Source organism: Wasmannia auropunctata, unplaced genomic scaffold, assembly GCF_000956235.1.
Source record: "Wasmannia auropunctata unplaced genomic scaffold, wasmannia.A_1.0 LD336047.1, whole genome shotgun sequence".
NCBI lineage: Eukaryota > Metazoa > Arthropoda > Insecta > Hymenoptera > Formicidae > Wasmannia > Wasmannia auropunctata.
In genome coordinates this window covers 314,652-333,893 of record NW_012026843.1, presented here as the reverse complement: position 1 = coordinate 333,893, position 19,242 = coordinate 314,652, and the positions used below count along the sequence as shown (strand labels likewise).

At 35.1% G+C, this 19,242-nt stretch overlaps 1 pseudogene; it reads left to right on the top strand.

Annotated features, from left to right (window-relative positions):
- Positions 1-274: 274 nt before the first annotated feature.
- LOC105451698 overlaps positions 275-19,242 on the top strand; it is a 46,381-nt pseudogene continuing 27,413 nt past the window's right edge.

Sequence of the window (19,242 nt, the reverse complement as noted above, 5' to 3'; positions counted from 1 at the left end):
ATCGCGCGATGTTTATTCAGACAGGCGGTGAGCCCTCGGAGAAGAAATAAAATAAAATAAAATAAAAGTACATGGAGGCAATTCATGGCGCGGGACACAGAATCGAAAATATCGAGGGACCTCCCGCGGTATTGTACGGAGCTGGCGATATAACGACAATCGGAAAAGAGGTTTTCGATTCTTTCCGCCCTTTTCTCCGCCCGAGTGACATTCGCGCGGTGTTTCAACGTGCTCGCGCATCGGCGCAAGCTAATTTCGGCGTGTCCGCTGCTTAATGGGTAAAAAGCGCCTTGTACGGCTGCCGGGCGTGTTACGTCTACACGCGCCAGTTACGGGGAACTATACCAATACGGAGTTGAACTCGTGTACTTGGGGTTCTCGCAAATTGTGTGAGGAGTTGGACGGTACAGGAAGCGAGAGAGGAAGTCGTGAAAAACACCAGGAGCACGCAGGCACCGAAATAAGCGTCTTCGTGTTTGTATCGGCAAAAAATTTGCGCCGAAGCTGTGGTATGCCGCGGAAAATAGCTCAGCGAGGTCCTCCATTTGCTAAATTCGCACCCTCGGTTAGTGAATTAGGCGGAAACGCTTCGCCAAGTTTTTTATACGCGGATTGATATTATCCTAATTATTGTTAGTACAAAATAAGATGGAAGCCAATTTTCTTCTGTTAAAGAGTATACACAAATAAAACAGAAAGAAAAAAGAAGTAATTGTAATATTAATTAATTCGTGTAGAATCTCTCATGTAGCGCATCTCTGATTACTTTTCACAACCGAAAAAATGCAATTTCCCTTGAATACATATCACTCATAAATTCTTTCTTTTTTTTTTAAGGTCAACAAAATGAATTTAAACAGCTTAAATATTTAAAGTACAATTAAAAATTTTACTCTTGACTCGGCACGCTCTCGAGATTGGCTTCCGCGAATGTTTTTGCGTAAATTAGCAGAAAATCTGATAGGCGGCTTTAGCATGAAGGGGGCGATAGGATAGAGAGCAAATCATCCTCTCTATGTATAATTGATAGTATCGAAACCCGTTACGGTCCGAAAAGTGCATCGTTTTGAATGCATCGATTCGTGCTGATCGCGTGTACCGATACCATTGATTATGCTGTATGGACGTCCGGCTCTCTTTTTCCCCTCAGTTATTTTGACATTATATATACACGGAGTTATACACATTATATATATATACGGAGCTTCGCAAAAGCATACATATCGTGTCAATAATCGACACATCAAATTCGGAAAAGTAGCGATTGTTTAAACATTGATATATCTATTAAATCGAGGAGAGAAACCGTGATTTTTCGCCATGCGGGGTGCTTTAAAATTGTCAATTTAATTAATTAACTTTTATTTCAAAGAAAGGTAAAAATTAGCTTAATGTATTGGTAATTTTACTGTGTATTACAAGAAATATAAGTTTAAACACGCAATAATAATAGAATAAAATTTTGATAATATTTTAATAATAAAGATAAGCTACGCAGTGACAGTCAATTTATTTTGCAGTAAATTTTTAATGGAAAAATATTTAAATGACACAAGGACGTCTTTAAAATACATACGGTATTTACAGGAATGTTCAGTATATTAGCTACCAATTTTATGTAAATATTTTTATTCTTAATTACATGTTCTCTTTCTCTCTCTATCTATATCTCTGTTCTTTTTAAATAAAAACTTTTTTTATTATAAATTTTAAAATATGTACAATTACTAAGATATTTAATACTAAAATTAACAGTTTTCTTAAATTAACCAATATAAGTTAATTGAAAAAAATGTATGTAGAAATATACATTATTAATGTTGTTTTGCTTAAATTGAGGCAAGAGATAGACAATATTTTATTTACCATTCTAACCATCTTGTAATAATGACTGTACACAGAAAAAATATTTTGTTGAAATAGCTATAAAAATTTAGTTAATTGAAGATCCGAAAATAATTTTGTTTAACCATCAAAATAATTATCTAGCACGCTTAAGTATGTGCAACATATTTTAACATTTTAGCTGCAATCTACTTGAGTGTTCTACATAATTATTTTAATCAGCCAACAAAATTATTTTCAGATTGTTATCTAGCTAGATTTTAGGTACTAAGTATAATTGAATCGTATTTTTCCGCCAGTAGTAATTACTGTGCTTTTTTATATAAATAATTTCCCGTTATTTGTTTTATATAACGTTTCTCATGTCGATATTTCAATTATTCACAATTGTAGGTGTATATAACTGTGAACTAATGAAATCCTTTTTTCTGTATTTTGATTTTGTGCGAATTTCAATGCGGACATTGTATAAAGATGCTTTAGAATTGCTTATAGAATTTTATATTTCCATGGAGTTATAATGGACTTGTTCGAACTCTTATAATTCTATGAAATTATTCACTACGTGAGAACTCGATGGTTAAATCTTGTAGGTAGATCTGCGCCACCTTCGCGGTATCAAATTTTAATGACTGATCTTATATAAGTTCTTCTGAACGGGAATGAAAGTTTTATAAGTCCTATTTACCTAGGTAAGCAAATTAGCACTGAAATTTGCATTAAAATCAAGATTAAATGAAAAAAATCTTATTATGTCGAATCTTTGTATCAACTTTTAAATGTCAATTTGAAAAAACTATTAGTTAAGTATTAAATAATTTTAGTACTTGTATATATTTGAAATTTACATTAAAAAATTACGTTTTAACTTAACCGGAAAAACAGAGAGATATAGATCGAGAGAGAGAGAGAGAGAGAGAGAGAGCACAATGTAATTAAGACTTATTGTTGTTCCATATTACGTGATAATAGATACACTTTACGTGTGGGGTTGATGTATGAAAATATTATACGTAAATGTAATCTCTGGATAGGAACATATATGTATAACATGGTAAATTATATTTCGTGTCTCCTACAAAGTAGGAAAATGTCTGTTATTTCCCTTTTCATCTCTGCAGCGCTATTAACAGCACATTTCCATTACTTGCGTTTCCAGTGCCATGAGTAGTACATGCTGCGCTTTAATAATTTTCAACGTGGTCCTTGCTTTATTTTATGGTAATGCGAAGTTTCAGCCGGACGTCGTGGTTTTAATAATTTCTAAAACGGCATATATTCCGTAGACGGTTTTCGAAAGTTTCCGCCATTATACCGTCGCAAATAGTAAAATAGTCGCCTTGTGACTGCTGGAACAGTATCGTAGACTGCCTGGATAACAAGTAACGAAAACTGTAACGTTCGTTCCGTTCTCTTCGTCGAAGGGAACGACTATTTCTTGTTTTTATTTCAATTGAACATGCAAAATTTTTCCACGTATTCGCTGTTATAACTGAAATACTTTTAACGATTTCGCTATCGTTGCAATTATAATATTTCAATTTCATATACCACAATTATTATTATTATATTTATATTATTGTCATATTTTATATTGTCAAATTTTGTTTGCTTATTGTCAATATAAAAGTTGTTTATGTCATGTGGTAAATTTTTAGTAGCTCCTAATATTCTAACGTATACACGGCAAGACTAAACGATGATTTTTGACTTTTTATTCGTCGATTAGATGTATAACTTCCGCCTAATGAAGCCACGCTGCAGAATGTTAATCAGCGATTACGCGAATTCGTGTTCAACTTTCACATGCACTTTTTGCAGCGGAACTCTTACCCATCGTGCCGCGGGATCGTATGCACTTAAATGTACATCCGACGTAGTCGGGCTGGCGTGCTATCTGTCCGAACACTGCGAATAATTCTCAGTATAAACTAGAGAGACCGTAGAAGGCTTTTAATCGTGCGCCTGGTTATTCCAGGCGGGGGAAATTACACGGGGCACGGCGACGAGAGCGGGCGAGAGCGGGCAGGCGGCGGCGGCGACGGCGGGGGGGGGGTGAGATCTTGGTAATTGATGCAAGTTGAAATTGTAACGAACGCCCGGTCGCTTCGGCACTGTGAATTTAGCGAGCGCGGTGGTATCCACGCCTAGAGTGTCGCACGACTCTTTTCTTCCTTCCTTTTGTCCCTTTTCGTGCCATTCGCGATGACCCGCGCCACTCAACCCTCCGCGAACCGAGCGCAGGACCGGGATCAGTCGTTTGTGTATCTCGAGAGGTGAAGCTAAAAATCAGCATCACTTCAAACGCTGTTACGAGATGCGTATAAAATTTTTATTTCAAATATTTTTTTTTATTTACCCAGATGATACGTTTTTATTACTTCTGTTTGTCACTATATATTTAGAGATGATCAAAATCGCTAAATAATTTATTATAATACCTGATAATATCTCCATTTATACAACGCAATCTTTTAGATACTTCTTGAATATAACGCAGCCGTTAAGAGTAACAAGCACCTTAAGAGCAGCATTAAGAATATTGTAAATTATCAAAAGTGTCCTTTCCCGAAGTTATTAGAATTATTTTTAATGTCTGAAACCGGCCCTGCTACCCCACGAATCCACCTTCTCCTGCATTTCCCGGCGGTACTCAGCCGGGAACCTACGCCCGTTGGCGAATCGAGAGCACCGAACTAGGACGTGCCCGGAATTTGCCGAGTGGATTCATTTACGGTCCGCCGAGTGATAAGAATTTAATCGCGTATTAACATAAGCCGAAGTTGCAGCTATCGAGGATCTGGAGAACGTGTTATCGAGCACTCCGTAAGTTCGTGAGGCATCTACGCGGTAGCGGTGGAGACAACTCCGGCAACTTATTCCTGATGTTTTTCTCTTATTTCGTTTATCGTTATCGGGAAATCGCAGCTGCAGTTCCGAGTACGACGAATTTGTGTATATCTGTGCACGGAATATTATAAAACTCGTGACTTCAATTTTAATGATCGGATCGTCTAATGAATCTCTGATCAGTTTTGTATCGGCGAGAACACCGAGACGTAGATGGCTAAAATAGTACAAGCGTAAAATGTTAAGAGGGCCTTTTGCAACTTTATAATATATGATTAATTAATTGTTTGTCTCTTTTTGCAATATCTAAAAAAATTGGATGACTTTTGTCGGTATTTTGAAAGAACAATTTGTGAACAGTTTGATAAATAGCGTTGCTGAAAGGGCTAATATTATTATATTTAAGCCTGATGGGATAAAGGAGCGAATCGTTTGGAACCACAAGGAAAAGTTTCCGGTACAATGGAGTCGCTGTCTCATTTACCATCTGCCACGCGATAAGAGTTTAATCGCATATTAATATAAGCCCAAGCTGCAAGCAACCGAGCATCTGGAAAACTTGACAATGCGTAACTTCCCAAGATAGCTTAATGATCCACGAAGAATATAGGGGGAGTTATGGGAGAGGAAAACTTGGCTGATAATTTGTCTTCATTACCGCACGACGCTATATTTTTAATCCGCTTATACTAAATCCAATAGAAAGCTCATCCTTATTAAATTAAAACGGCTCTTATGAAGCTTGCCGATTAACCGCGGATCAGGATCATTAACATTGACAATCAATTTACACAACAACAATCTGTCACATTTTGAGATCGTTCTTCGAGCAATTTTTATCCCCGTAATGGTCAACGTAATACTTGTTTCTCAGCCGATTTGAAACTCTTAATTACGAAGAAACGCACATTTATTGTACGTATCATACTTTCATTAAATTCCTTGAGTAGAAACGCGTTCAGCTAATAAAACTCATATCTGCCTGTACCAGTTTTCGTTAGCAGCCATCTTTGTCCGGCTTTTATATGAATGTTCTCTGTGTCTATATATTCTCTCCATGACATCCTTCTTGGCTGCCCCTCTTGTTTCCTCGCAGTTTGACTGCACGGACATTTAGATACGTTTCACAAGTTATCTCCATTTTCCCAGAATTTTACTTAACAAAATTGCATATTATCTCGCAGCAATTTCACGAGTAAATCTCTTATTACTCTGTTACATCATTCCGTTGCGAATACATTTTCTACTTTCATACACATATATAGCACCTTTTCCGTCTAACTTCCTCGAATGTCACCCGAAATTCTGCCTCGCGTAATTATTTTTAGGAATATTTGCGGTATCATTTTTTCATCTTTAGACAAGCTGCATTTTTTCCGATTTATCAGCAATAAAGCAAGAGTGATTGGCCAATGATGCATTAAAAATTTTGAATTTGAATCTCTGATGAGATTATGACCCGTGAAGCGGTAATGATGCTAATTACGGCTAATAATAACGGCCGAGTTAATGAAACCCATTTAATCTGTATGAGCAATTATTTTAATGTACGATATTAGATTCATTAGTATGACCATTTCATATTCGATTATATTTTATAATCCTATTGTGGTCTTGATTGTGTTTTGCCTTTGGTCTCACGCTTCGTAATCGCATATTATTGACCAAATGATAATTAATAGAAATGCACCTATTTTATTTTTATAGATTTTTATATTTCGATGTAATTGTGAATTTAAATTTATCAAGAAATAGCAGTTAAATAATTGCTCAGTAGCTAATAGTACGTTATTTTTAAATAGTTATTTTTCTTTTTTCGCGAAAGAGATCGTCACACAAAAGAAGGTTATTTTCTGTATTGCCGGCTTGTTAAGTTTAAAATGCTAATGTTGTTTGTATTACATTATCTACAATTCCCTTGCGCCTGTTTGATCAAAGAATTGAGAACTGCGCGCTACGACATTGACAATTTAATGTTTAATTTCATTGTACGTCTTGAAAAATTCTCATTGATATATTTAAATTACTTTCGCATGGAAAATAACATCTACAATATGCGTAAAATTAATTATAAAATCTGCATTACGATGACAAATATTATTAACGACTATTCTCTTATCTCCGGGAAATTTTAGTCATTTAAAAAGAGTTATTTGAAAAATTATAGATCCTCAAGATGAACTTTTGTGTACACAAACTCTGTCTTCTTTTCTTATGGAATCTTTGCATCTTCGGCTTACTCTATTTGTCTTTTATTTTGTCGAAATGAAGATTAAAAATTCAAAAGTAACGCCCGACTTTTGCGTTTCCGCGCGTCGCGGAAGTTAGTCTCCCTCTTTGAAAAGTACACGCATCAAAATTGTCGTCGGATAACTTACGCTTCGCGATCTCGCATCTTTTAGTCCGTCGGAAGTAAATGTCGCGTATACGAATGTTGAGAGTGTCGAATCGAATAACGGACAATTGTCTCAATTCATTCATTATTTTATACCATACTTTTACAAATTAAATACGAAAAACATTACATGTGAGGTGCGTGGAATGTTCAGTGTCGTGAAGTCTCTTCGATGTATCGCATTTCAATTGGTCCGTTGCTCGCCTAAAATTCTCCGTGTTTTTTTCGTCGATATAAAAATTAAGATTTCAAAAGTGGTGCGGCTCGCACGCGGTTAGTCTCTCCTTGAAAAGTGCACGCGTCAAAATAGCCGGCGAGCTTCATCGGATAACTTATATACGCTTTGCAATCTCGGAAAGTGAATGTCGCATGCTAACAAGTGTCTGCGAGTGTCTAATCGAATAACGAGTGAGCCTTTCAATCTATTCGCGTCTTTTATGTCTATTTTGTTTTCAATATGAAGATTAAGAATTCAAAAGTAATGTTCGAGTCTTGCATTTCCGCGCATCGCAGCTTATAGTCTCTGTCCTCGAAAAGTGCACGCATCAAAATGACCGGCGAGCCATCGGATAACTTACGTTTTGCAATTTCGCAACTTTTAGTCCGTCGAAAGTGAATGTCGCATGCAAACGAATCGAAAGTGTCGGCAATGTCTAATCAAACAATAGGCGATCGTTCCGCGCGTCTCGTAAAATTCGATATTGCAAACAATCTAATACCTACACTCACTTAGGAAAATGTTTCGCTGTTCCAATTAAAATTCTAAATATTACACTTAAATTACATTGCTGTTTTTTTTGTATTTGCTACAAAATTGTTTGTCATACGTAGAATTTATAGCAGCAATATTCTAAGAATATATATAAGAAAATATAGGTCTCATAACCAGATATGATTGGAATCTGGATTGGAGTCTGGACAGATTAAACGTCATAGAGGAACTTTCTTGCTAAATTTGACAAATAGTTCAAATATAATTTCTGTCTCTGTTATCTATATTGATTAAATACAAAACATATGTGGTATCGCAGTGCTTACTAATCACTTATCCGTTTTAGCTAATTTTTCGTACCTAAATAGTTCTCGCTATAATTGCAAGATTACTTTTTTCAATGAGCTCTTAATCATGTATCGCCTAGTACCTCCAAATTCGAGGTATTTTTTTGAACATGGAAATGACATTTCGAGTTACACACTAAAAGAAGGTATTTTTCGCGGTACATTAGCACGAGGTACGGAATATACAATCAGGTAATAATAAATTTGGCGATACAATTGGAGGTACTGCTCTACTGCTGCTTCTGCATTTTGGAGGTACTGCATCTGAATTCGATACTTTTCTTTTGGAGGTACGAGGCTCCGAGTTTGTACCTCATGTACATAATACAAGGTACAAAATTTTGCGTATATACTTCGTATTTATAAATTTGAGGTACTCAGCGATAAAAATGTATCGCTAGTGTACTTTGGAAAAGTCCTTGATTAAATGACAAGACAATTGATTAAAGATTTCGCGTACCTCTAATTCCGGGAAGGGTTTATATTACGTAGAGTGTATATGTACACTCTTAATCATGTATCGCCAAAAATTAGAGGTACACATTAAAATATAAACCCTACGTAATTACGAGGGACATAAGTATATCCCTTAAATATGTACCGCCAAAAATTAGAGATACACGAAATCTTTAATCAATCGTCTTGTTATTTGATCAAGGACTTGCCAAACACTGGCGGTACATTTTTACCGCTGAGTACCTCGCGTATTTATAAATACGCAAAATTTTATACCTTGTATTATATTCGTAAGATACATACGCAAAGTTTTATACCTCGTATTATATAGACGAGGTACGAACTCGGAGCCTTGTACCTCCAAAAGAAAAGTATCGCGAATTTAGATACAGTACCTCCAGAATGCAGAAGCATATCAGAAGAGCAGTACCTCCAATTGTATTGCCAAATTTATTATTACCTCGTATATTCCGTACCTCGTGCTAATGTACCGCGAAAAATACCTCCTTTTAGTATGTAACTCGAAATGTCATTTCCTGCATGCTCAAAAAAATATCTCAAATTTGGAGGTACTAGGCGATACATGATTAAAAGTGTAGGTATTCCTTAATTCGTTCGATCGGTTTCGCGCGGCGATAAACGCCGTTCGAGTGATAGTGGCAATGACAATGCAAATGCAGTCCATTATAAGGTCATTCAAGTAAATAGAAATAGCGTGATTATGTGAAATGAGTGAAAATAGGACACAACGCAAATTAGGATACAAAATATTAGAATACTAAGTACCTGGAAGCAGAGAGGAATGGCGACGCATCGGCCAGTGAATGAGTTACTTGTTGCTTATTATTTATTGCTCAACATGCCACACATATTATCTTAAACGATATATGCCCTTAAGTATCGTTAAGTATCGTTTTTAGCCGATAGTGATTTTTGAACGTTCCGCAGTCATAATATTATTGGGTTTTAAACGAACAAATTTATTGCCGACAAATAAGTTATTTATTGCGTAATTGAAACTTTATATTGGCGCGTTTGTAAACTTACATAGTCGGAGTGTTCACCAATGAATAAAATTGATATAAAATTATTAAGATTGTCATAAGATTATACTTAAATTACACAAATAATTTTAATTCATTGAATTTACTATTCCTGCGGATTCTGTTGATAATTAATTTAATTGAAGTAATGAGACCGTTTCTGAATAAAACACTCTGAATAAGCAGAAAATCGTACAATAGGAGAATATCGTCTCGAAATATTGCAGGAGATTTATTTTATTTTATTTTATTTTTAATATAAATTGCGATTCTTTTATATTAATTTTATATAAAATTGCACAAACAGTGTTGCAAATCTCTTTTACTTTACCTCTAAAATAAAAATACTTAATACTTTTTAGTGTAAAATATAATTTATTTTGGAGAGCTGCTTGCAATACAGTATTTCCAGTAGTAATATCGATGGTTTTATCAGACAGAATACCTCTGTACGTATATCAATATTATAGTTACGTTAATAGACGTAGTAAAGAATTGCCAAGCAACAATTTTATAAAAATATCGTACAATTATTGCATTTTGCATATTAATATATTTATATTTATGAATGCAATTATTTTTTTATTATGCTATCCTATACGTCGTATCGAGATATAAAAAAATATTAAGAAATCTATAAAGTCATTCAAAATTAATAATAAAGCAGAAAATTATGTAGCGAGTATTATAAACCCGTGATAAAATTCATATACGTGAACATTTTTTAAATAAACTTTATTTTCTTTTAAAAATGGGCTATTTATATTCATATAATCTCTAGCTATGGCTAAATGAAATTGCTATATACTGTTCTATTTATAGTTAGGAATGCATTGGTAAAAATTGAAATCGATGATATCCGCTGAAAATTAAAATTCAGCTTTTTTCATGCTCCAGAAATCTGTAATAACAGTATCAATGACGGTTGTAACAATTTAATTTAACTCTCTTGCAATTTTCTTTTATTTCGTTACATGTTAAGAATTATTAAAATTAATCATGGTTTCAATTTGTGTTTGTAATTTATTTATAAGCATGTACATGTAAAATGCATAAATGATATAAAACCGAGTATAAAACCAACGAGACTGAAACAAATCAAAGGATCAATAGTGAAGCATAATATACTGAATGTGCTAACAATAATCATTATTTTGTCATTCTTATAAAAATGTAATATTATTACGCGTGAATAGTTTACTTTGAAATTTAGGCACTACTTGAATATTTCACCGATCCATTTATGCAATTAGATTAATGTCTAATTATTGAATAAATTAGAAAAATATTTTTAGCAATATAATTGATCGTAACTATTTTTATTTCTTACATTATCTGCGCGTTTAAATTTACACACGAGAAAATCAAATCGAAAGATCCAAAAAGAAAAAAAAAGGGGGAAGGAAAATAAGTACTTATGTTACATTAATATTTCGATAAAAAAAAATCTGCTATATTTCCAGGCGATATTCTCTTATTGTATGCACGATTTCCTGTAGAGCATCTTATTCAGAAACGTTCTTATTTATTTCAATTAAATTAATTATCAACAGAAACCGCAGGTAAGAGTGAATAATTCAATGAATTAAATTATTCGTCTAATTTAAGTATAATCTTATAACAATCTTATTAATTTTATATCAATTTTATTCATTGGTAAATGCTTCGAATACGTAAATTTACAAACTCGCCAATATAAAGTTTTAATTGCACAATAAATAACTTATTTGTCGGCAATAAATTTTTCGCTAACAATGACAAATAATTATATTGCGCAAAGTTCAATACGTGCGGTTAAATAAATAAAAAAAATTTTAATTTTATGCACTGTGAAAAAAAAAGAAGAAAGTAATTTAATATATGTATAATAAAAATACAATATATAATAAAAATAACTATGTATGATATATGAAAACGGAATAAAAGACGAATATTATTTATATATGTACGCCTGCCGTAAACGTATAACATAAATTATTATCACGAAAGAAATTCTAGTAAATGGAAAGAACAAAACACAAATATTCGCAGACGAACGAGTAAAATTGCTTAACTAAGATCTTAATGAGCAGATCTTCTCTTTCATCGCGCCGTCTGTACAGGATGGAAAATCGGAGATGAGATCCTTTAAACGAATCTCGGCGCAGTGACGATGAAAAGCTAACGAAGGTTTGTCAAAGGATAAATTCGTTCCGCTCTCTTTGCGCTATACAAGTTATTCTGACATTCCGACACTCTCGAGTATCAAATATCAAATTGAATGCGCGCCTTCAATGGAATAATATCTCGGAAACCAAGTCCACGATATATCATACGGTGCATGCTATAAAAATTACGCTCAAAGTTTTTTATTACCTTTCTATTATTTTTTTAAAGCAGTTTGATGTGCGTGATATATGGTTTTAATTTTAAGGAGTATGAATATTTATAAAAACGAAATTATTTCTGTTTTTGATCCAGCATTTAAATCCTACGCGATTCATTTTGTAGAGCCTCAAGGAAGGAAAGAACTTTAAATTTTTACAATAGCATCGAACAAGCCTCACATTCTCTTCACTATAGTAGGTACACTTAACCGTGAAGACTCTAACAAGCCAAAGTGGCGACAGCCCGGCTTAATCCGTGCTTAACTCCCGCATGACCTACACCGCTATTGGTTGTTCTAGATCTTCATCCAATTTTGTCCAGGCTAGGTTGCCTGGACATTTAATTCAATATCAAATTTTGTTCGAAAGAGAGGCGGAGTAAATTAAGATGCCGTGTAACCTTTGTAATTTCGTTATCTCTCAGCCATTTATTGTAATTTAAAATTAATTTAGGAATTAATTTGAGAATTTGCATGGTTGCAATTGACTACTTTATTAATATATAACAAAATATAAAGCATTTTCAATTGCAATTAATTAATGCTTAAGATACACGAAAAGAAAGATTTTGTTGGAAAGTCTAAAAATTTTGTTGTAAGTGTAGATCTAAAAATAATTTTGTTGGCTATTCAAACTAGTTGCTAGAATATTAAAACGTTTTGCAACAATGCTCGTCATTTTTTAATTTCTAACAAAACTATTTTGATAGTCCAACAAAATTTTTTTCAGATCTGTATCCAGCAAAATTTTTAGGCCTTTCAGCAAAATTGTTTTTCCCGTATGGTGGCAAAAATTCAGTTTTTGCCGAAATATCTTTCTCATTTTATTAATTTTCACAAATATTTATCGCATTTCAAAAGAGTACTATAACTTTATTAAAAAATCGCTTCATTTTTTGTATAATACATAATAGTTACACGCTAGTAAATATAAATGGGCAATGCGCTAAAACCGGAAATACGGATGAATTGGGTTCGTTAAATAATCCGCCTTTTGTTTGTAATAAAACATAAAACACAAATTTTGATTCTTGGGAAAGAAGGGAGGGGAAATAGAAGAAAAATCTTTTTCTCGTCAAACGAGATGATGAGGTAGACCGTTGGGGCGTGCCGAGGACACAGGGAAACTCTGAAGAGAAAAGAAAATGTCAAAAAGCGAAACTCGTGGAATTGTCCAGTTTCAGTTTGTTCGTTACACAAAGCTTCAGTTTGTTTGTTACACAAAACTGGCGTGATATTCCAACGCCATCCGATGAAATAAAACCATTCCGCGCTCCTTCATGTGACAACAATATTTTTGCGAGAAACCGGAAGTTCTTACATTGTCCTGCGCACTTGACTCTCGCTCCACTTTCGCCAATAACGTAAGGACGAAGTATAGCGTCTCTTAATGTAAAAGGCAAGAAAAATCTGGCAAACCGCAAAAGTTCAGCTTAATCTCACGACGTGATTGCAAAGTTATACAAAGTCCAAGATTAATGAATGAAATCTCAGAATAAGGTATTACACGGATGGATTATGAAATATTCCATATGTTAAATTGAATTTGCATATTTCATCGTGTATTTACTTTTTCGCCATTATATTAATTGATTGAACGAGCGAGAGCAATGCCTCGCGTCCGTAAAATGTGCGTGGGGATGATAAATTAAATCGATATGCCTATAACACAATCTGCGTGTCTATCCATTTGCGAACTCGCGTCGAATGGGTCGAAATTCCGTATTCAAAACTCTGCCTTTTCGCCCGAGCTCGGCGGCGGCGGCGGCGGCGGCGCGGCGGCGTCACGTTGTTAACGGCTCTGGCTGTGTATCCCACGGGATTCCAGGATCCACGATACGGAATCAAATTACAGTTTGCTTGCGGCTGACACACGGCTGGCTTGTACAGCATTAGTCAGACGAAAATTCATTGATCAGTCGGTCGCGACGTTATCCGCCTACATTTACCGGAGGTGCCGAACGACGGCAAGCCAATTACGTAAAGGTCTTTGAATCCGACGTAGAATCAACCATACGTAAGCCGACAGTAATAATACGGTTTCGAGGAAACGCGCACGGTTTGCCAGTTGCCTTAAACGTCATATCGATTCTCTTATCAAACACTAAGGATAAGGGTAGCAACAATGTCGAACGCGAGATACAGCGTGTATTTGCGCGCGCTGCGCAATTAAGAGTAAAATTAACGCAATGTGAACGGATAAATTGTTTAACACAATGAACAACGTATAGGAAGCTATTCGAGCAGGCATCGCGTTGCTTCATTACATCGACATTACGACCAGGGCTGGGTAAAATGCTTTTCGAATTGTATTTAAAATGCCAAATATAAAATACCTTAGAAAAGGTATTTAAAATGCAAAATGTAAAATGAGTTTTTCGAATCCATTTTAAATGTAAATAGGTAAATAGGTATTTTAAATGATTTTCAAATGCAAAACAGTTTTTCTTAGTGTATGCATATTAAATTGGCAATTTATTTTTAATATAATCATACATTTTATTTGTTTTATTTAATAAAACGTGAAATCATTTCATCCTTGTTGTTCGCTGAAAGTTAAACAAGAACAAATGATGCTCGCAAACGTTAAATTCAACGTAGGGCGCGTTTAACAGACAGATCAGTGAGCGCTCAATGATTCGCCTTTGTTACGGTATTGGTTCATTTACTCACAATCAGATCCAGCAAAAAGCTAAAAGCAAAAACCAATCATATTAAAGAACCACTAAACGCTAAACGCTCACTGATCTACTTTGTCAACTGAACGCGTCCATAGAAGAAATTGTGTTTTGGCCAATTACGAAACTTGATTTCTTTTATGCGTCAAAGGCTACGTTTATACGTCATTCTTAATCGGGTTTAATAACATCTGTAGCTGATGAAACTGTCCAATCACAGTCATTTTATTCTTCAGAGAAATTGCTTTGATTGGTTAGATTAATTACTACAGATGTTAGTATACCCGATTAAGGCTGCATTTACTTAGACGCGTTACAGCGCTTATCATTTCATCCTTGCTGTTTTTTAAATGTTAAAGAAGATTAAATGATGCTTACAAGTGCTGTAAGCGCCAAACCGAACGCAGCCTAAGAGTAACGTGCAATCAATAATGCTAGGAGAAATTTGTGAGCGCTTAGAAAAATCATTTACCCATTTTACAAACAGTTAAATGTATAAATATTTCCATTTCAATTGTAAAATGAAAATGATTTTCCAAAAAAGCATTTGAAATATAAAATTCAAAATACCATTTCCATTTTAAATATATATTTAAAATAAAATTATTTCAAATATTACCCAGCCCTGATTACGATACGCAGATGCAGATAGATGCAGTATTTCCTTCTGTAGGAGTTATACGAATCAATTTTAGAAAATCTATAGGTTTAAAATGATATTTTGGAGTATATTATATATTATATATTGGAGTATATATATATTATACTTTAGACACATTTAGTTACATTTTTTAATGTAGCAAAATAGCAAGTTATACGATGACTGTTTTTTGGTAATAGCGCTTAGTTACAGTACGGCGCATCTTCCCTATCTATTCGATCGCGTGTATTTGCAGAAATTACATTAGGGAAGCGTGGAAACGCTAACATCGCGGCGTATTACGCCGCGACAAGGATACCATGACTCATGGTTGATTCACTTTCGTGAATAACGCTTCGACAAGCGTAGCGCACAGAATCGAGCTGTTGCAGATATGCTTGATCATCCACACGCGCGATTCAGAGATGACGCACGACGTTCGTTATCCTTGGGCTTGGGCTTCTGTGTTCATTCGGCCGTGGAATCTCCCGAGTATTTCTACTCGCCGTGATTAAATCTTTGCGGCTCTCCGCGATCGATATGAATTCAACACAGGAGTGGCTCATGACAACGTTGTTCGTATTTAAATTTTATTAAATTGGATTTTCATCCTTGGGAAAGGTTAATTAATCTAGAATTTAAGGTTTATTAATTTAGAAATTAATAATCTTCTTGATAAACAGACGGTAAAGTATTAAGAGAACATTTTTAATATTATTTAAAGAAATATAAGAAAATAATGTAAGTGATGATATATTTACATATCAAATTTTATTGTTTTAACTACAGCTTTTTTTTAGCGAATAGTATTAAAATTATTCATATGTATATGTAATTCATACGAAAAAAAAATAATTAAAACTTTGGCTTTGGTGAACGACGTAATATTTGTTTTCGATTACATTTTTTCGACGGTTGTATTTTATTTGGGAATTTAACTGCATAATCTCATCCGCTTAAGCCCATCACGTCTATCGCTGCGCGATACCCTGTCAAAAAGCGGCGTGGAGAGATAGCCGGAAAATTGATTGCATAAAATTGATAGGTGAAGTACATGCAGCACACAAGTCTCGACGGCGTATCAATGGACATGCGTAAAAAGACACCGAGAGGATTGTTTGCATAAAAGTGATAGACGAGAGGAGCGTAGTATCGAGCAGTACGGGTCGGGGGATGCATGTCTCTCTCTCTTTCTCTCTTCCTCTCTCCCTCTCCCTCTCTCTGTCTCTGTCTCTGGCTTTCGGAGGTGGAAATATTCCGGCATACGTCCTCGGGGTGTCGTATCTCGAGCCCGGTGCAACGCCACGATGTTTTACGAGGTGGCGAAGCCGTGTGCCAACTGTGTCTCGTTACGTTAGATTTTACTGTGCACTCCGGGCGCCGCATAAATTCGTTAACCAATAAAATCCTCATCGCGCGGTGTAATAATCGAGCCGAAAGGTAACCACGTCGCGGACGAGACCGCAGACGGGCATGAAGCATCCTCTGTCACTTCCCTCAGCTTTTCTTTAGCGACGGAGAAACGCTTTTATATCCCGGCGAATTCCTGCGACGAACTTTCCACGCTGCAAGAATTCTACAGACTGTATGCGCGCGTCGCTGATAGATTGAAATTTGTTGCTCGGATTTCTTGAGAAGCGATTCTGATAGATTTCCCGAGAATTTTAACACACATGAAAATAGTTCTCTTTATACAGTTTTTTTTTCCCCTACATGTCGGGATAAGCAAGACATATCGCAAAATCTATCCGTAATATAATTGAATCGTCAATTTGAATCGACAGATCAATTTTGAAAATCGATTTTTAAAAAGAGTTCCTATAATTGCAAGAGAAACAGGAAGGATTCGTGGGTGGATAAGTCCGATTGCGGTTAAGCTCTAACTATGTAGATTAATAATTAACAAATAGTCCAGTCCCCTCTCTGCTGTGTGTTTCATGAATAATTTAACAAACTGGACAGTCATGAAAATTTATACTTCCCCGTTGCTTTGCATTCCTGCCTTCTAAACTCAGAATGGACCGCCAAAATAAAGCAAGTTTGTTGACACAAAACAGTATTTTTTATCGGACCGAAAACGTCGGGTGTGTTAGGTAAATAGCGCGGATGATAAAATCGAAGAGCAGAAGTAATAGAAACCGATGAAATCTATTATTTATGATACTTTTTATTTTCTGCAAACATCTATAAAATTTATTTCAATATCCGCTTGGTGAACGCAAATCCGCGATCATATCCTGCTTCGTTTGTGCACACCAACGTTCAGTCGGTTCGAAATCATAAAATAAATTGTGACTTGGAGTTTTTTTTTCTTCAAAATCAAAACGAATAGATGCCACACCAATTAAACATTAGCTTATAAGTAGTGTAGACGATTATTATTCTAAATAAACGTCAACCGCAAATTGATATATTGTTAACCGATATCGATAGTATAACTTTGCCAGTTCTCGATTCTTAAAATTTAATTTTTACAAAATTAAATAATGATAGCGATTAGAAGATTATATAAGTATTTCTTTAAAAATAATAGCATAACTATTTCTTTAAAAGTAATATCAATAATAGCATGATATACTAATTATTATAATATATATGTATCTACAAAGGATATAAATCATAATTAATATATATTTTTAAACTTCTTATATAGAAACTAATAATAAAACTATCGTGTATTGTCTATATCTGTGCTAAAATGTCTAAAAGATTTCCAGTAATTTTTACATAATACATGAGGTACTTAAGTATAAGATTTTTCATTTTCTAAAATCACTCATTAAATATCCATGGAATGTATTCCCGCTTGCTGTAATATGAAGCAAACACGATATTATGTATTGACGACTTGAAACAGTCGTAGTAACGTTGCATCAGAGTGTCTCATGATAAACGCAAACTTGTCTCCGATCTTGTGTGGCGCACTCGTTTTATAATTCACAAGGGGTGTGAGGGAGAGCGAGAGAGAGAGAGATGCATTTCACGCGTTCGCAATTCCCTCAAGATCGCATCGTCCGCCTTCTAGCTAGAACTATCGCCAGAGAAGTATGGAAAATTATCAGCACGACACATTTTTGTCGAGTGCCATACTGCAGACGGCAAAAGTAAAAATTGCTTAAAAATGTTTGTAAGACGTAACAACTTTTGAAAATGATTCATTCGTGTAGAGATTGATCGGAACAAGCTAGAACTATTGCCAGAAGTAGATATCGAAAATTATTAGCACGACACACTTCCGTCGAGTGCCGTGTTGATGTAACAAAAGTAAAAATTGCTTAAAAAATGTATATAAGGTGAAACAACTTTGGAAAATGATTCACTCGCGTAGAGATTGATCGAAACAAGAGCATCATTGTCTGTTTGCACACACGGAAAGAACGATTTTGCTGGAAGACCAAAAAAAAACCTGAAAATAATTTTTGTTAGGTCATCATCAAAATAATTTTGTTCAAAAGTCAAAATGATTGTTAAAATATCAAAACTTTTTATAGCAATGCTTATTATTCTTGAGTTTCCGACAAAATATTTTGATAATGACTTAACAAAAATTATTTTCAGGTTTTTTTTTGGTCTTCCAGCAAAATCGTTCTTTCCGTGCAGGCACACTATCTCCTCTCTCCCTCCCGCATTCGCGCGGGCGCTACACCTTCTTTGAAGTGCCTGCATCCCTGGGTATCTGCAGAAGAATAATGTTGCTAAAGGGACTGCTGCGACGGGGTGAGGGGTGAAGGAGGCGCGGGACTTGCCGAAAGGAGGTTTAGAGGAGCAGCGGAAAATGTACAAGCGCACGGACGCGGGTCGATTTGTTTCTTGGAACGGCGTCGCGCCTTTTTCCGCCGTCGCTAAGAAATCAAGCCGTACATCATGTATCTCCTTTTTTTCCATCCTCTCTTGGCAGAGTCACGTCCTAC